This window comes from Mesoplodon bidens (genome assembly GCF_964165515.1).
Source record: "Mesoplodon bidens genome assembly, chromosome: 3".
Taxonomy (NCBI): Eukaryota; Metazoa; Chordata; class Mammalia; order Artiodactyla; family Ziphiidae; genus Mesoplodon; species Mesoplodon bidens.
The window spans coordinates 93,732,374-93,751,849 of NC_138178.1; the positions used below are offsets into that span (position 1 = coordinate 93,732,374).

At 41.0% G+C, this 19,476-nt stretch overlaps 1 protein-coding gene and 1 pseudogene across 3 annotated transcripts in view; one reads left to right on the forward strand and one right to left on the reverse strand.

The window, feature by feature from the left end:
* The window catches only part of MGA (MAX dimerization protein MGA), a 164,598-nt gene extending 145,340 nt beyond the window's left edge, over nucleotides 1-19,258 (reverse strand). Inside the window, exon 1 of one of the 2 annotated variants that reach the window (XM_081227498.1) lies at nucleotides 19,180-19,258. The gene's annotated coding sequence lies outside the window, so the exon portion shown is untranslated. Of the gene's footprint in view, nucleotides 1-18,887; nucleotides 19,018-19,179 lie in introns of those variants that run through there. The other variant, XM_081227492.1, reaches the window with a different exon arrangement.
* Nucleotides 586-1,476, forward strand: LOC308614318 (large ribosomal subunit protein uL1-like; annotated as a pseudogene). Its single transcript has one exon. The product of its transcript is annotated as a large ribosomal subunit protein uL1-like (transcript).
* Nucleotides 19,259-19,476: the final 218 nt, after the last annotated feature.

Sequence of the window (19,476 nt, forward strand, 5' to 3'; positions counted from 1 at the left end):
CTGGTCCGGGAAGATCCCACATGCCGTGAGCGGCTGGGCCCGTGAGCCATGGCCGCTGAGCCTGCGCGTCCAGAGCCTGCGTGTCCGGAGCCTGTGCTCCGCAACGGGAGAGGCCACAACAGTGAGAGGCCCGCATACCGCAAAAAAAAAAAAAAAAAGAAAAAGAAACAATGATGGCCATGAAAAATGGAGGGCTGATGGCAGTTGATAAGCATTTGGAAAATAATGGTAAGACTGCAATGGCTCACCTTCCTGGAAAAACCAGGTTTTCAACACTATTTGAAGACAGAGCCAAGAGATGAGTTTCTGATTTTTATCTAAGTACTTAACTTCCTACCATTTCAGGAATTCTGAAGAAAGCACCTAGAAAATGTATAGTCATCATTAAAGTATTTGGAGGATAATTATAAAATGTGTAGACTTTCCAGATGTTTTGCTTCTTTTATTCTCTGGCTGCCCAACTTTCGAATGTTCTGCGACTTAGCACTTCCAATGAAGGTGGACAGTGAAAACAAAAATACATGAAAGGCAAGCTGACCAGTTCTGTTATATCAGCTGGTAAATACTTATTGGGAAAGAGCTGGAAATTGTTATAATGTATTAGCAAAACTAAAGTTTTAAATACCAACAAAGTAAGTTCAGTATAAGCCAACAGTGGGTCACATCTGCAAAAAACTCTAAAATGGAGGTGTGGCTCTTTTCCGCTTATCTCAGCACGAGGCACCATGAGCAACAAAGTCTCCCGCGACATCCTCTACAAGGCAGTGCGGGAAGTCCTGCATGGGAACCAGTGCAAGTGCCAGAAGTTTTTGGAGACAGTGGAGCTGCAGATCAGCCTGAAGAACTATAACCCTCAGAAGGACAAACGCTTCTCAGGCGCTGTCAGGCTTAAGTCCACTCCCCGCCCCAAGTTCTCTATATGTGTTCTGGGGCACCAGCAGCACTGTGTGATGAGGTCAAGGCTGTGGATATCCCCCATATGGACATGGAGGCACTAAAGAAACTCAACAAGAATAATAAACTGGTCAGGAAGCTGCCCAAGAAGTATGATGCTTTTTTGGCTTCAGAGCCTCTGATCAAGCAGATCCCACGAATTCTGGGCCCTGGCCTGAATAAGGCTGGCAAGTTCCCTTCCTTGCTGACCCATAATGAGAACATGTTGGCCAAAGTTGATTAAGGGAAGTCCACGATCAAGTTCCAGATGAAGAAGGTGTTGTGTCTGGCAGTGGCTGTTGGCCACGTGAAGATGACAAATGATGAGCTTGTGTACAACATCTACTTAGCTGGCAACTTCCTGGTGTCATTGCTCAAGAAAAATTGGCAGAACGTCCGGGCTTTGTACATTAAGAGCACCATGAGCAAGTCCCAGCACCTGTACTAAGGCACAGCTTAATAAACCATACTCCTACCACTAAAAAAAAAATAAATTAAATAAAGTAAAATAGAGATGTGGTATCCAGATCCTGGGAAGAAAATATTCCTTTATACGCTGGACTGGCTTGCCAAAATCTGGACTAGTATATCCTGTCTGGGGCACCACCTTTTAAGAGGACCAGAAAAGGCCAACAAGGGTGTTGAGAATATGCAGAAACTATAATGTATTTTCAAAAGGTTGAAATCATTGGGAATTTCCTTTTTAATTTTTGTTTTTGTTTTAATTTAATTTTAACAAGCATTACTGTAACATTAAACATGAAAACCATCAAAAAGAAATCTCCACATTCAATTCATTAAATAATCAACAAAGATTTGTTGAAAAACTACTACAGGCCAGGCACTGTTCAAGGACAGACCAAAATCCCTGACTTCTTAGAGCTTGCATTCTAATGGGGAACATAGAAAATCAATACATAATATAATTTCAGATACCTACAATCTTACCACTGACCATGACTGTTTATTCCTCTGAATTTCTACACGCATGTGTATATATTTTTATAGGCTTTGGGGTTTTTTTCATAATTTAAAGCAGGTCTTTGCAATTTGGGTTCTACTCTTCATTTAACATTATTTTGAAAACATATTTTGTAAGTTGCTACATAGTATTTAATATGTGTTTTTCACTTTTAATGCCACAATTTACTTAATATTTCTCTACCCTTCAATACATGTTATGTCCAGCCTTTGCTATAAGTGCAACAAAGGACTAGGGTGGGAGTGATTTCCCTCTCAAGAGGAATTTGGGCAGGGTAGGCAATGAGCTGTTAGGTTTGCAGAAGGACTTTTTTTTTTTTTTTTTTTTGGCTGCACCACACAGCTTGCAGGATCTTAGTTCCCTGACCAGGGATTGAACCCGTGCCCTTGGCAGTGAGAGCATGGAGTCCTAACCACTGGACCGACAGGAAATTCCCTGGAGGACTTTAAAACTGACAGCAGGAGCCCAGAACATTAGAACTAACATGCTTAAATAATAAGGAAACAGGCCATATCCAATCACTCCAGGCAAAATCTCAGGTAGAAAAGAGAATTCTTATTGAGGTGAGAGAGAGTAGAAGTACATGGGCTCTATTCAGGAACCCTGGTTGACTACTGGCAATCCTCTGGCACTATGTGAGAGTGCACTACCAAGCCCAGAGAAACTTTTCTCAAATTCCTTGTAAGTCTTCTGTAAGAAATTAAAAGCATGAGGCTAACCTTTCGGAAACTTAATAGGAACTTTAGTGGTATCAGGAGAAGTGAATAGGCCAATAAGGGCAGTTTTAAGGTCAACACTGATAATCCCAAAGGCACCACTGAGGTCAGCTCTTGAGAAGATCACACAGGAACACCAGCTGCACATTAAGGCCACCAGGCAGTAAAGGTTTGTGCAGGACAGCCAATTGCAGCAGAACCAACAACTCAACATCTACAGGACAGTCACGAGCCAGTGAACCAGAATTTGGAAGGATTTGGTGATAATCAGTATCAAAATCAAAGACGATTTTCATTATCATTGCCTAGAAAATTTAAGATGTAGGGGTAGGAACTTCCCTGGTGGCGCAGTGGTTAAGAATCCACCTGCCACAGGAATAAAGACGCAGACACAGAGAATGACTTGAAGACCGGGGGAGGGGGAAGGGTAAGCTGGGACGAAGTGAAAGAGTGGCATGGACATATATACACTTCCAAATGTAAAACAGGTAGCTAGTGGGAAGCAGCTGCATAGCACATGGAGATTAGCCTTGTGTCCACCTAGAGGGGCAGGATAGGGAGGGTGGGAGGGAGATGCAAGAGGGAGAAGATATGGGGATGTATGTTTATGTATAACTGATTCACTTTGTTATACAGCAGAAACTAACACACCATTATGAAGCAATTATACTCCAATAAAGATGTTAAATTAAAAAAAAAGAATCCACCTGCCAATGCAGGGGACATGGGTTGGACCCCTAGTCCGGGAAGATCCCACATGCCACAGAGCAAATAAGCCCATGAGCCACAACTACTGAGCCTGTGTTCTGGAGCCCGCGAGCCACAACTACTGAGCCCACAGGCCGCCACTACTGAAGCCCATGCACCCTAGAGCCTGTGCTCTGCAACAAGAGAAGCCACCACGATAAGAAGCATGTGCACCACAGCAGAGAATAGCCCCCGCTCGCTGCAACTAGATAAGGCCCGCGCGCAGCAATGAAGACCCAACACAACCAAAAAGAAATAAATAAATAAATTTATTTTTTTTAATGATATGGGGTAGATTATGAAGATAATTTAAAGAACCACTTGAAGGTTGTCATGAAAGCAGCTATAGACTATTCCATATATTCTAGAGGGTCCTGGAATGGAAGTTTCTATAGAAGGTTTCACATCAGCATAAGGAATAACCTTCTGACCTCTAAAACTACCCAACAATGAAACAAGTTTCCTCATAAAGTGGTAAAGCTCCCTGTTACCAGATTTATTTAGCAAAAACTGATCAACTTTGTGGCTTCTGTAAAGAAGAATCTGAATTTGACTGGGGTTTTTTGTCGTTGTTCTTTACTAAATATCTTTAATTGAATTTTTGTTTTTTCAAAGTTATCCATGAACATAAAGAGTTGAATAAGTACAAAGGCTTATTACAAAAAACAATGGTCCTTGGGCTTCCCTGGTGGTGCAGTGGTTAAGAATCTGCCTGCCAGTGCAGGGGACACAGGTTCGAGCCCGGCCCAGGAAGATCCCACATGCCACGGAGCAACAAAACCCATGTGCCACAACTACTGAGCCTGCACTCTAGAGTCTGGGAGCCACAACTACTGAGCCTGTGTGCCACAACTACTGAAGCCCACGTGCCTAGAGCCCATGCTCCACAACAAGAGAAGCCACCACAATGAGAAGCCCGTGCACCGCAACAAAGAATAGCCCCTGCTCGCTGCAACTAGAGAAAGCCCGTGCGCAGCAACGAAGACCAACGCAGCCAAAAATAAATAAATAAAATAAATAAATTTACTTAAAAAAAAAATGGTCCTCCACCCCAACAATTTCCCAACTCCAAGGGGCAAAAATTTTCAACTTTTGTGAATGAAACTTCTGCCATATACCTCCATATCACAATATGCTTTTTCCATTTCTTTTCTCCAGTTTTAGGTACTATTAACTTCCCATTATAGAAGATTAGATTTACCTCTCCTTCCACTTCACATTTCCATACATGTGCACACTTCCCATCCCCCAGTCTTTCCAATATAATTATATAATTCTAATTAGATAAATACTCAACGTTCATATAGATCCTATTCAGAGCTGACCACGTAACACACTTATTAAAAAGGGTAGGGCAAGCTAACAAACTGATCTCAAAATATTAGCCTGGTGAGTGAATATTCAGGTCATTAGTTAAGCCAATTCTCTTCCAGAGTCATTCTAGGACTCAGGCTGACAGCAGTTCTGCCATCTTGAGTACAAGGCTTCCAAGGTGTCCCAGATGTTGGATCCCAGATAGCCAGGAGAGGTGGACAAAGAGGAACACATGAAGGACGTCAGGCCCATTTCCAGTCACATTCCACTACAGGAAATTTAAGTCATGTGGTCTCATCAAACTGCAAAGGAGACTGGGGGATTCTGACTAGCAATGCACACCAAGGAGAGAGCAGATGTGAATAGACAGTTAGCGGTCTTTGCCACATATACCATGATTACTTTTCCTCAAAAAAAATTAGTGAAAAAAAAATTACGACAGACCTTAGAAACAGTCAAGGAATGAAAAGATATAAGGGTAAATAAATCAGTTAAGTAAATCTAAAGGAAAGTTAATGAACATTCCCCAAGAGAGAAAAATTAAAAGATGATTAATTCATTCAAGAAACACTGTGCTCTATTATGTACCATGCTCTATGCTAAGTACTAGGGAAACAACAAAAAACATATAGACTAAAAATAAATAAAACAAAACATAGACTAAATGCAATGTAGTATCCTCAAGTGCATCCAGGAACAGAATAAGGACATTAATGGAAATACTAATAAAATCCAAATAAAGTCTGCAGTTTACTTAATAGTAATGTACCAATGTTGGTTTCTCAGTTTTGACAAACGTACCCTGGTAATGTAAGATGTTAACATTAGAGAAAACTGGGTGGAGAGTAGGGAGAAACTCTGTATAATCCTTGCAACTTTTTTATAAATCTAAAATTATTCCCCAAAAAAGTTTATTTTAAAAAATTCAGTCATAATGATGAAGGCATTGAACTTCCTCTAAAAACTAAATATAGACTTACCATATTCAATGTTAATTATATCAAACATTTAGAGAAGAGCTAACACCTATCCTTCTTAAACTCTTCCAAAAAATTGCAGAGGGAGGAATACTCCCAAACTCATTCTACAAGGCCACCATCACCCTGATACCAAAACTAGACAAAGATATCACAAAAAAAGAAAATTACAGGCCAATGTCACTCATGAACATAAATGCAAAAATCCTCAACAAAATACTAGCAAACAGAATCCAACGGCACACTAAAAGGATCATCCACCATGATCAAGTGGGATTTATCCCAGGGATGCAGGGATTCTTCAATATACACAAATCAATCAATGTGATACACCATATCAACAAATTAACGAATAAAAACCATATGATCATCTCAACAGATGCAGAAAAAACCCTTGACAAAATTCAACACCCATTTATGATAAAAACTTTCCAGAAAATGGGCATAGAGGGAACCTATCTCAACATAATAAAGGTCATATATGACAAACCCACAGCAAACATCATTCTCCATGGTGAAAAACTAAAAGCATTTCCACTAAGATCAGGAACAAGACAAGGATGTCCACTCTCACCACTCTTAATCAACATAGTTTTGGATGTCCTAGCCATGGCAATCAGAGAAGAAAAACAAATAATAAAAGGAATACAAATTGGAAAAGAAGTAAAACTGTCACTGTTTGCAGATGACATGATACTATACACAGAAAATTCTAAAGACGCCACCAGAAAACTACTAGAACTAATCAATGAATTTGGTAAGGTTGCAGGATACAAAATTGATGCACAGAAATCTCTTGCATTCCTATACACTAACAACAAAAAGATCAGAAAGAGAAATTAAGGAAATAATCCCATTTACCACTGCAACAAAAAGAATAAAATATCTAGGAATAAACCCACCTAAGGAGGCAAAAGACCTGTACTCAGAAAACTATAAAACACTGATGAAAGAAATCAAAGATGACACAAACAGATGGAGAAATATACCATGTTCTCAGATTGGAAGAATCAATATTGTGAAAATGACTGTACTACCCAAAGCAATCTACAGATACAATGCAACCCCCCACCAAATTACCAGTGGCATTCTCCACAGAATTAGAACAAAAAATTTTACAATTTGTATGGAAACACAAAAGACCCTGAATAGCCAAAGCAATCTTGAGAAAGAAAAACAGCTGGAGGAATCAGGCTCCTCGACTTCAAACTATACTACAAAGCTACAGTAATCAAGACAGTATGGTAGTGGCACCAAAACAGAAATATAGATCAATGGTACAAGATAGAAAGCCCAGAGATAAACCCACGCACAGATGGACACCTAATTTATGACAAAGGAGGCAAGGACATACAATGGAGAAAGACGGCCTCTTCAATAAGTGCTGCTGGGGGCTTCCTTGTTGGCGCAGTGGTTGAGAGTCCGCCTGCCGATGCAGGGGACGCGGGTTCATGCCCCAGTCCGGGGGGAATCCCACATGCCGCAGGGCAGCTGGGCCCGTGCACCATGGCCGCTGGGCCTGCACATCCGGAGCCTGTGCTCCGCAGTGGGAGGGGCCACAACAGTGAGAGGCCCGCTAGCGCAAAAAAAAAAAAAAAAGTGGTGCTGGGAAAACTGGACAGCTACATGTAAAAGAATGAAATTAGAACACTCCCTAACACCATACATAAAAATAAACTCAAAATGGATTAAAGACCTAAATGTAAGACCGGACACTATAAAACTCTTAGAGGAAAACATAGGAAGAACACTCCTTGACATAAACCACAGCAAGAGCTTTTTTTTTTTTTTTTTTTTTTTTTGCGGTACGCGGGCCTCTCACTGTTGTGGCCTCTTCCATTGCGGAGCACAGGCTCCGGACGCGCAGGCTCAGCGGCCATGGCTCACGGGCCCAGCCGCTCCATGGCATGTGGGATCTTCCCGGACCGGGGCACGAACCCATGTCCCCTGCATCGGCAGGCGGACTCTCAACCACTGCGCCACCAGGGAAGCCCAGCAAGAGCTTTTTTGACCCACCTCCTAATGAAAATAAAAACAAAAATAAACAAATGGGACCTAATTAACCTTAAAAGCTCTTGCACAGCAAAGGAAACCATAAATAAGACGAAAAGACAACCCTCAGAATAGGAGAAAATATTTGCAAATGAAGCAACAGACAAAGGATTAATCTCCAAAATACATAAACGGCTCATGGAGCTCCACATCAAAAAAAAACAACCCAATTAAAAAATGAGCAGAAGACCTAAATAGACATTTCACCAAAGAAGATATACAGATGGCTAACAGGCACATGAAAAGATGATCAACATCACTTATTATTAGGGAAATGCAAATCAAAACTACAATGAGGTATCACCTCACACTGGTCAGAATGGCCATCATCAAAAAAATATACAAACAGGGCTTCCCTGATGGCGTAGTGGTTAAGAATCCACCTGTCAATGCAGGGGACACGTGTTTGAGCCCTAGTCCGGGAAGATCCCACATGCCGTGGAGCAACTAAGCCTGTGCACCACAACTACTGAGCCTGTGCTCTAGAGCCCACAAGCCACGACTACTGATTTCACGTGCCATAACTATTGAAGCCCGCGTGCCTAGAGCCCATTCTCCGCAACAAGAGAAGCCACTGCGATGAGAAGCCCACACATCACAGAGAGTAGCCCCCACTTGCCGCAACTAGGGAAAGCCCATGCGCAGCAACCAAGACCCAATGCAGCCAATAAATAAATAAATAAATGGGAAAAAAATTATATATATATATACACAAACAGTAAATGCTGGAGAGGGTGTGGAGAAAAGGGAACCCTCTTGCACTGTTGGTTGGAATGTAAATTGATACAGCCACTGTGGAAACCAGTATGGAGGTTCCTTAAAAACCTAAAAACAGAACTACCATATGACACAGCAATCCCACTACCAGTTATATACCCTGAAAAAAACATAATTCTAAAGGACACATGTACCCCAATGTTCACTGCAGCACTATTTACAATAGGCAGGACATGGAAACAACCTAAATGTCCAACGACAGATGAATGGATAAAGAAGATGTGGTACATATATACAATGGAATATTACTCAGCCATAAAAAGGAATGAAATTGGGTCATTTGTAGAGATATGGATGGACCTAGAGTGTCATACAGAGTGAAGTAAGCCAGAAAGAAAAAAACATGTATCATAAATTAACGCATATATGTGGAATCTAGATGAACCTATTTGCAGGGCAGGAATAGAGACGAAGAAGTAGAGAACGGACATGTGGACACAGCGTGGGAAGGTGAGGGTGAGACGAATTGGGAGATTAGGGTTGACATATATACACTACCATACATAAAATATATAGCTAGTGGGAACATGCTATAAAGCACAGGAAGCTCAGCTCGTGCTCTGTGATGACCTAGATGGGTGGGATTGGGGGGGAGGGAGGTCCAAGAGGGAGGGGATATAGGTATACATATAGCTGATTCACTTCATTGTATAGCAGAAACTAACACAACATTGTAAAGCAATTATACTCCAATTAAAAAAAAAACTACAGGGCTTCCCTGGTGGCGCAGTTGTTGAGAGTCCGCCTGCCGATGCAGGGGACATGGGTTCGTGCCCCGGTCCGGGAGGATCCCACATGCCGCGGAGCGGCTGGGCCCGTGAGCCATGGCCGCTGAGCCTGCGCGTCCGGAGCCTGTGCTCCGCAACAGGAGAGGCCACAACAGTGAGAGGCCCGCATACAGCAAAAAAAAAAAAAAAAAAAAACTACAACAGAAAAAAATTAAAAACTTAGTCATAATGATGTAGCCATTGCAGTTCCTCAAAAAATTGAATACAGAATTACCATATGATCCAGCAATTCTACTTCTAGTTATATACTCAAGAGAACTGAAAGCAGAGACTGGAAGAGATGTTTGTACATCCGTGTTGATAGCAGCATTATTCACAATAGCCAAAAGGTAGAGACAACCCAAATGTCCATCAACAGATGAATGTACACACAAAAAATGTGGTATATACATATAATGGAATACTATTCAGCCTTAAAAAGAAAGGAAATTCTAACACATGGTACAACAGAGATGAATCTTGAAGACACTAGGCTAAGTGAAATAAGCCAGTTCCACAAACACAAATATTTTGTATGATTTCACTTATGTGGCGTATCTGCAGTAGTCAAATTCACAGAGACAGAAACAGAATGGTGGGCCAGGGACCAGGGCAAGAGGAGAATGATAAATTAGCATTTTATAGGTACAGAGTTTCAGCTTGGAGAGATGAAAACTCGAGATGGATGGTGGTGATGACTGCACAACAATGTGAACATACTTAGTGCCAAAGAACTGTACACTTAAAAATGGTTAAAACAGTACATTTTATATTATACGTATTTTACTATAATTTTTTTAAATGCACTCAAATAAATACAGTGATAGAGGTTTGAATAGCACTTCTGTCACCAGAAAAAGATCTAAAAAATTCTAACTTCCCTGAGACTAAGATGTCTAAAATGAGTTCTGAACAAGACAGTCATACTAGGGAAAGAAATGGAGGGGAGGGACAGTGAATAAAGGCAGAGGTACAGAAATCGTGGCAGTCTAGAACAGGGGTCAGCAAACTACAACCCCATAGGCCATGTCCTGCCATCTTTTTTTATATAGCCCACAAACTAAGAATGCTTTCTACATTCTTTAACGGTTGAAAAAAATTAATAAAAATTTATGACATGCAAAAATTACATGAAATTCAAATTTTAGTGTCCATAAAGTTTCCCTGCACACAGCCATGATCATTCATTTACATACTGTCGATAGCTGCCTTCATGGTACCACAGCACAGGTGAGTAGTTGTTGACAAAAACAGTAAGGCCCACAAAGCTTAAAATATTTATTATCTGGCCCTTTACAGAAAAAGTCTACCAACCCCTGGTCTAGAGGCCTGCAAGTAGTACATATAGTATGGATAGAACAAAGATGTGTACGAGGGAGACACATGATAAATAAGATAAGCTGTAAGGTAGAGGGCTGTATGTACTAGGCTAAAGAATCTGAACTTGCCTCAGCTTGATTCCATTTATTATGAGAAGCTACCAAAGAATTTTATTGAGAGTAATGTGATTAGATCCACCTTACATAAAGACAATTATCTACTCATTTCTAAAGGTAGCTGAACTATTCATTTTATTTATTATAAAACAAAACTTGCTAATAAAAAAAAAAGCCTAGAAGCATACCAATAAGGTTAACAGTGGGAGTTAGCATATTTTTATTTCTTCTTTGTGCTTATCTATGTTTTTCATATCTTCTCAAATGAAAACTGCTTTTATAATCCAAATCCCAAAATAAGTGTTTTTAAACTCATATTCATACACACACACAATTTCTTCTCTAGGTTCTATACTCTTCTACCCTCCCCCCACCGCCTAACCCCCTCAGCCCCAGGTAGGAGAAAATATGTCTAAGAAAACCTACACACAGCAAAACTATAAAAGTATGCTTCTATCACACTTATAAAGACTAAATGGCATTCCACCTTTTCAAATTACCTATTTGCTTTACAGACGTGAAGGAATAAAATGTTGGAAAGCAATGTACTGGCAGGGCACTCTTTTCCTATACAGGGCTTTCAACACATCAGAGTCAAATCAGGGATTCCCTGGTGGTCCAGTGGCTAAGATTCCATGTTCCCAATGCAGGGGGCCCAGTTTTCATCCCTGGTCAGGGAACTAGATCCCACATGCCACAACTAAAGATCCCGCGTGCCGCAACTAAGACAGCACAGCCCAATAAATAAATAAATAAATTAATTAATTAATTAATTAATAAGATTTACTAACTTAAAAAAACTGTTTCTTAAGAGTCAAATCAATAGTATCTTTTTGAAACTAAAAATATTAAAGGACAAGAGAAAATGCAGAGCTTGCAAGTCAGGTCAAAATGTTGAAAACTGATGCAAGATGAGACTGCATATAGCTCTGAGAATATAATTATGGGCTTAAGAAATGCAAAGTCTTTGATTTATATCACAGTACTTTGCACTTACTGATATACTGCTTGTTAAGATTAAATTCCTTTTTAATGTTATGTTTCAGTTCCTTGACTAAATAGTCAGGGATTCATGTGCAGGGAACCATGACTTTTATTTCTTTTGTGTGTCCCCCACAGCACCTCATACAGTGCCCATATATGGTGGGTGCTCAATACATGCTTACAATTGAATGACAAAATAATTAACCCTACTTGAGCTCACAGACTGAAACCCTCACACCTACAATACACACCATTAAGCCTCTCTCTGTGCAACAATTAAAAGGACATTTCTGGGGTAAGTACTGCTAATTCTACTGGATTTATTACATTAGGTTTCTCCTCTAGCAAAGAGCTCAAAGAACATGTGTAATGTTAAAATAGAATTCCTGACTACTGAGAAGGTGGGTGGGAAAGTGGGCAAGTGGAGGAAAAATTTATTATATAATAGCTTGCCTCCAAAGAATAAGCATTACTCAACTCTAGAGATTAAACCATTCCTAAAATGTCTCTGAACTAAGACTCCTAACTGACATGATTTCATTAAACTTTGTACTGGCTAAATTCCATCACAATAAATATCATTAAAACCAACAACTCATAAAACCATTAAAAAAATCTAAATATCTCAGCTAATGATCCATATGATTGTGTATTATAACATCTAGTATTATAAGATCTAGTTTTAGTTATTTACTCTCTTTTGCCAAAACAAAACTTCTCAACTTTTCCAAAGCATTAGATTGGGCATGCCAAGCACTGGGGAAACAAATGAATCAAAATCAACCGACTTGGGGCTTCCCTGGTGGCGCAGTGGTTAAGAATCCGCGTGCCAATGCAGGGGACATGGGTTCAAGCCCTGGTCTGGGAAGATCCCACATGCCATAGAGCAACTAAGCCTGTGCGCCACAACTACTGAGACTGAGCTCTAAAGCCCGCGAACCACAACTACTGAGCCCACAAGCCATAACTACTGAAGCCCGTGCACCTAGAGTCTATGCTCCACAACAAGAGAAGCCACCGCAATGAGAAGCCCGCGCACCACAACGAAGAATAACCCCCGCTCGCCGCAACTAAAGAAAGCCCGTGCACAGCAATGAAGACCCAATGCAGCCAAAAATAAATTAATTAATTTTAAAAATAAATAAATAAATGTCTTTCAAAGTTTAAAAAAAAATCAACCAACTTTATATTCTGCTATAAATTAAAGTACCAACAACAGAGCTGAGGAAGTACTGGGCACTTTAGAGCCAACTTTTATCTGTGGAAATCTGGGGAAATTATATAGCAAATTTAAGCTAGACATTGAAGACTGAGTAGGAGTTTGAGGCAACAAGCAGGAAGAGGGGTAGAAAAGAGGATTCTAGGCAAATAGAGGGCTATACACATGCAGAACATGTTGGGCATGACAGGAATGATAAAGAGGAAAGAGGATAAAGAGAGAAAGGTAGGGTAGAGTTCAACAGTGATAGGTCTGGTATGCTAAACTATGAAATTTGGAGTTTATGCCCCCAGGTAATGTAGAGAAAGTAGAAATCTTCAAGTAGTACAGACACAAAAACCTGAAAAATCAGTTTATGTAGCAGGAAGAGCCTAAGGTACATTATAACCATCTCAAAGGCTTTATTTAATATAACACCATATAGACACAGTAAATACTGTGCTGATGCAGATACAAAAGAAATCTAAGTGTGACTTATTCCTCTGTCCACGCTTTCAGCTTAGTCTCAGGGCTCAGTCACTGGCCCTCTTCTCACCAGACCCAGGTTTATAAACACCATCTATGTATTGATGACATCCCAAATGTATATTCACAGCCATGACTTTGACTCCGGGCTCTAGACTGAACAGTCAACTATCTATTCCTGGATAACCAGTGAGCATCTCAAATTCAACGTATCCAACTAAACTGTTCATTTTAAACCCCAAACTAGCTCCTTCCAGGTTTCCATCTCTCTACCTGGCACTAGTTGCTCTAGCTAAAAACCTTGCAATAATCTTTTTTTTGTTTGTTTGTTTTTGTTTTTTTTCGGTACGCAGGCCTCTCACTGTTGTGGCCTCTCCCCGTTGCGGAGCACAGGCTCCGGACGCGCAGGCTCAGCAGCCATGGCTCACAGGCCCAGCTGCTCTGCGGCATGTGGGATCTTCCCAGACCGGGGCACGAACCCGTGTCCCCTGCATCGGCAGGCGGACTCTTAACCACTGCGCCACCAGGGAAGCCCCTTGCAGTAATCTGTGATCCCTCTTTTTCTTTCACCTCTCACAACTAATCTATCAGCAAATTCTATTGGTTCTACCTTCCACATATACCCTGAATCCAACCCCATCTCACTGTCTCCATCACTGCCTCCCTGACCCAAAGCCACCATACTTCATCATACCATTCCAATGACTTCCTGAATGATCGCCTGCTGGCCCTCTTTCCTCTACAGCAGTCAAAGTAATCTTTTTAAAACATAAATTAGATTGTATAACTTTTCTTCCTAAAACTGTCCAATGGATCCCACCACACTTAGAATAAAATCCAAAGCCCTTCTGGTCTACAAGGCTCTATACCGTCTGAGACTCACCAGCTTCCCAGTGTCATTTCCTGCTACCCGACCCTACCACAGCAACCACCACCAATTAACACTGCAGCAGTCTCCAAACTCTAGCACACTAGCCTTCCTGCACTTCCTTGAAAAATCCCAAACTGATTCTTGCCCCAGAATCTTTGCATTAGTATTCCCGCTGCTTGAAATGCTCCACATGTTAGCATGGCTTGCTCCTTATCATTCAGGTCCCTTTATCCTCAAATGTTACCTCAGAAAATCCTTACCTCATGACCTATGTAAAAGAACCACCAAGCCTACCACCATCACTCTCTATCCACTAGTACTATTTTATTCACAGCACTTTGACAATATCTGAAATCATATTATTACCTATTGTCTATCTACTAGACTATAAATTCCCATTATAAATAAGACATTGTCGTATTCACTGATCAATCCCTACACCTGGTATAATATACAGTAGGGCTCATTAATTATTTGTTGTTGAATGAATGAATTTACCTAATAGGCCTAATCTATCTTATTTATATTTTCATCCTGTTATGCATAATTCATGGTTACCAGGCTGTTCTTCCTAAAACAGTTTAAAGACTGTTAAAACAAGCTATACTGTACTAATGCCTTTAATTCCTTTCTATAATTAGCCCTTCCAGCAACTTGGCCAGTTATTTTTTTCTTTGACTGTAACTTCTATTATCGTCTTTCTATATTATTAGCTTATCAATGTACTGTTTACTATAAATGCTATTGATAAAGATGGACAGACGTGACCAGAGTATTATAACAAATACTTTTTGTTATACCAAAAACAAGTAACAGATTATTTTAAAAAATAGAAATTACAGAAAAGCAAACATTTAAAAACCAAATTCACAGGCAGGTGATCAAGGTCAACATCAAGAGTGACAAGTCATGTTGATAGTATGTACTCTAACCCCAGTCGAATAATGAAAAAAACATCAAATCCCAACTCAGGGACATCTGACCAGTACTCCTCAAAATTATCAAGGCCATCAAAAACAAAAGTCTAAGAAACTAACATAGCCAAGAGGATCCTAAGAGGGCATGATTACTAAAAGTATTGTGTTTGTGTAACGGAAGGTTCTGAGAGGCAAGAGCTTCATATGAACTCTCTGGAGATGCCTTGGAAGATCAGGCAGCCAGCTTTGTTTGCGAAGCTATGGCTATCTGGGTCACACATGCCTTATGTTTGTTTTCACTTTTTCCCTACCTCACTTCCTTTTTCCCCTGACACCTTCTTCCCTGTAATATCACCCACCAACAAAGCATTAGTACATTTAAAAAAAAGTATTGTGGTATCATAGATGGGATTCTGGAATAGAAAAAGGGTATTAGATAAAAACTAAAGAAATCTCATTAAATTACGTACTTTAGTTCATAATCATGTATCTTGCTTCATTAATTACAACACATATAACCTACTAACATAACATGTTAATAATAGGGAAAACTAGGTGCTGGGTATTTGGAAACTCTCTATACTGTCTTTGCAATTTTTCTATAAATCTAAAACTGTTCCAAAAAATAACAAGTTTTTTTTTATTAAATTCATCCAAAAATCCTACCATTCAAGTAAAATCACCGTTAATGTTTGATATATACCATTTTAGATTTCTATGTAAACGGGCACATAGAGGTATATTGCTACAAAAATGTGATCACACTGCACATCATTTTATAACCTGCTTTTTACACTTAACAATATATACAATGTGCTTTCCAAGCCATTACTAGAAATCGCTATCATGTCCACTAGCTACAAGGTATTACCCTCTATGAAGGCATCTTATTTATTTAACCAATCCCCCATTATTTAACATTTAAGTTTTTCCAGTTTTTTGCTACTATAAAAAAATACTACAGGGACTTCCCTGGTGGTCCAGTGGTTAAGACTCCACGCTCCCAATGCAGGGGGCATTGATCCATCCCTGGTCAGGGAACTAAGATCCCGTATGCCACACGGCACAGGCAAAAAAAAAGAATTAAGACAACTCTTAATGAAAATTCTTGCAAACTTACCAATTAGTGCCTTAATAAAGAAGAGGAGCAGCTGAGTGAAAGGACATATAGGTTATTAATGCTTTCAATAAATATAGTCAAAATGTTCTCCAGAAAGGATGTTCAATTGTAAATATCCACCAACAGCAGTGTATGAATGTGCCAATTTCCCCACTCCTATGCCAATACTAGATATTAATATTTTAACACATGTATGCTAATCTGCTGGGGGGGTGTTGTTTTGTGTTATTTGCTTATAAGGGGAAAATAATGTATTTTTATCTTTATTCGTTATTTTTATTTCTCTATGCGTGTGATCTACCTATTCAGGTCTTTTGACAATCTGTTAGATACTAACGTCATTAACCTTCTGGGTCCAACACATGGTGCAAATTTTTTTTCCCCACATTTTGCCTGGCTTTACTTATCACTGGATCCCCTACACCGGAAAAACTGCATGTCACATCGTACACACTCAGTAAATACGTCAAATGAATACTAAATGAGTAAATTTGTCTTTTAACTTGATGGTGTTGTTGCTAACTATGGGTTGTTTTACGTAATAATTCTATCAATCTGCCTTTGCAATCATGCTTAGAACAGCTCATCCTATGCCAAGATTAGAAAACTGTTCACCCATTTTTTTGAAAGCATAATTTTGACTTCATATTTTATATTTAATTCACTCAGATTTTATTTTATTTACATTTTAAGGTAGGATTCCATTTTATTTTTTTCAAATGATTAGCCATTATTCCAACACAATTTCAAAATTCTCAACATGAAATGCCACCTGTATAATACTAAATAGTCTTATATATTTCTAGATTATTCTGTCCCACTGCTCTGTCTATTCCAGAGTTACCACTGATTGTATTATACCTTTATCTGTATATTCACTAGTACAAGTCCCCCCCTTTAACTTTCATCTTTCAAAAATTTTTGTACTTTATAAGCTCATTCTTCCAAATGAAATTTAGAATCATTATGTCAAATTTTCAAAAGGAATACTGGTTGGAATTATGTAAATTATCAATCATATGACCTTCTACAAGTTACTTAATGTCTGTTGCTGTTTCCTTCATTGGTTTTAAAATGGAGATAATAGTACCTAACACAGGTTTGTTATGAGAACTAAATGAATTAAGACATATAAAGTACTATGCTAGAAAGATGTTAACTATTATTATAATTGTTCAAAAGTGATAACTATTATCATGATTGCTCAATAAATGTTTTCCAGATTGTACTCCCACAAAATTCAAAGGCTCTTTAAGATACATCAAAGGGTACTATAAAGCATAAGCAATGATATGAAAAATACATAATTTACGCCTGCTTCATTTCACTAAGGCCTTGACCCTTGGTAAAATGAAGAGCTGAAACTGGAAGCTGAGAACTATGAAAAACACCAAAGGCTGGTAGCAGGAAGCCTCAAAAACTTGGCCCGCCAAGTTCATAAGACGACTTCTTTCTAGTTAGCGTTATGGGGCATGAGCATGTGCCCTCTAACACCTTTTATTTCCCCATCTCCACAATTATGACAATGCTACGTATCTCTTGATTTCTTTCCAGGAAAACACATAGGGACTAGACGTCTAAAAGACAGAATACTTTTCAAATGAGATAGTGGGCAGGTACAGCGTATAAATCCTACTGCTAAATATGGACAGACATACCCAGAATATTATAACAAGTTACCTCCATCAAGTTTCCTGTAATGATGGAGGAAGGGGGGGATTGTTGTGGGTTTTCTCCTGTGGGGAGACCGCCTTGTCTCATGATTATTAATGACCTGTTCGTTTTTAATTATTTTTCTATCAGCATGACATTGGGATGAGGTACAGGTCATACACCTTTTAAGGGCCTTTAAAAAAAAAAACCCTCCTATACAGAGCTAAAATACGAGAAAATAAAAGCCAAGAGTGGCAACATGACTTGCTAATTGCAAAAGTAGCCAAAGGCCTACACCCCAGATCTCCTCGTTCCCAGAACCCTACTCATTCCACCACACCACACAGCTTCTCACCGACGCTTGCCACGCTTCGAGGTGGGAGGAGTAAAAGCAGCCAGTCCGGCCAAAGCAAAGGCGCTGGAAAACCGAGGAACAGCGCAGCCGAGAGCACATGACTGGCCACGCCTCTCCCCTCCCACCCGCCACCCGCCACCCTCCCCCTTCCCCCCTCCCCCCTTCCCCGCGCCAGCAGCACGCGCTGCCAACCTCGTCATGTGACCTTCACGCGGCCCCAGCGCTCCCCCTGCTAGGCGACTCTTTCCAGCAGCCATTTTGCCGAGAACTTGTCGTCCGTGCTCACAGTGGAGCAGGACGCCACGAAAACCCGCGGCCAGACTTTACAGGCCGCACACGCGCTTCGAAAGAGTACTAGGACCTGCAGGGCAGAGCCGAACCTCACTGAACACGTCGCACCCCGGGGCGCCGGGGAAAGCTGTGGGTGCGCCTCGGAGTGCGATTGGCTGTGGCGTCCACGTGACGCCATCGCCCCCCCACCCTCTCCTTCCCCCCCACCCACAAAAACAACCAGACAGACTCTTAACACCTCGCGCCAAGTACGCGCCGCTGGGCGCGTGGGGACAGACGGGGCGCGTGGCAACCAGGGCGCCTGCGCGTACCTGCCAGAGCCGACCGGAGCGAGCCCACGCGCCGCTCCGCTCACGGGTCCGGGAATCCTCGCGCTGCTGGACCACCCGGCTAGTCATTGGCGGCCAGGTTTGGTCATGTGATCGGCTCAGGCCCGCCCCTAACCGCTAATCACCTGGCACCGTGCTCGAAGCGGCGCCGAAAGTCGTTCGCACGCGGAAAGGGAGGGTAGTTAGAGGACCTCCTTTTCAGCCGTTATGGGATTACGTTCCTAAAGGGGAAACTAGGAAGCAGGGTCTCAAAACTAAGTAAGCTCACACCTACCGCTTTAACTTCGCGTGCCCCTCTAGGAGCTGGGAACCATCGCCCTTGGGCGCTCCCCAATGCACGCCGGGATATTTCTGGCGCCCCTCGGTGTGTTGCAGAGCATGCCGGGAGAGGCACCTCTCCCGATTTCCTGGCTCTCACCTCCCTGGTGTTCCTTTCTTGTCCCGTTGAAAGCCCTGTCCTACGGCTGGGATGGAGGCGGTTCCGGTAATTATGGGAGTGTGACTGGGTGTAACAGGCACTTTTGAGTCCCCCCTTCCCCCACTCCTTTGATCTGTGTGGTTTTAGGGAAAC